Source organism: Sinocyclocheilus rhinocerous, unplaced genomic scaffold (genome assembly GCF_001515625.1).
Source record: "Sinocyclocheilus rhinocerous isolate Xijiao unplaced genomic scaffold, SAMN03320098_v1.1 scaffold292, whole genome shotgun sequence".
Taxonomy (NCBI): Eukaryota; Metazoa; Chordata; class Actinopteri; order Cypriniformes; family Cyprinidae; genus Sinocyclocheilus; species Sinocyclocheilus rhinocerous.
The window spans coordinates 28,003-28,597 of NW_015641024.1; the positions used below are offsets into that span (position 1 = coordinate 28,003).

The window sequence follows — 595 nt, forward strand, 5'->3', positions numbered from 1 at the left end:
AGGTACATCTGGAAAAAGGGGGGTCGTCTTATATTCGGGCCAATACGGTAGTTTGAATGTAACTCTACACCCTTGCCTCATTTACTATACGCGGATCTATGAATATGCAAATTAGTCCCACCTCCACTCAGTCACACCAGCCTGCGCCTCCTGATCCACTGAACTGTAGTAAACGCAAAACAATGGCATACACGGATAATGACTGATAAAACTATGTTTTTACTAGCGGACAACTACAGTGAATACTGTAACATTCGTTAAAGTTACTTACTTGACGATGTTGTGTCCTAAAATGCCTTGAAGACTTGAATACAGCCATTTGTGATTGTTAATTTGCGCCCGCGAGCATACGCGTGTGAAGTGCAGACGCTGCTGCGGGAAAGGTGCGTCTGACTCCGGGCTACTTTTACACTGTTGCGACGGGTTATAATGCAAGTTAGCGGTTCTAAATTCACATTAAACCACAGCTTCATGGGTTTTTTGCTCTAATTTATTTTTGGTTTTGTGCTGGTATTGGTATATTTTGCATGCTAGTGATAGGAATCGATCCCTTGACGTGATTGGTTATTGGTTTGTGACGTAGCAAACCGAGGGC

At 43.2% G+C, this 595-nt stretch overlaps 1 protein-coding gene across 1 annotated transcript in view; it reads left to right on the forward strand.

Annotated features, from left to right (window-relative positions):
- The window catches only part of LOC107754046 (non-receptor tyrosine-protein kinase TYK2-like), a 22,586-nt gene that overhangs the window by 14,665 nt on the left and 7,326 nt on the right, over positions 1 to 595 (forward strand). The window lies entirely within an intron of this gene.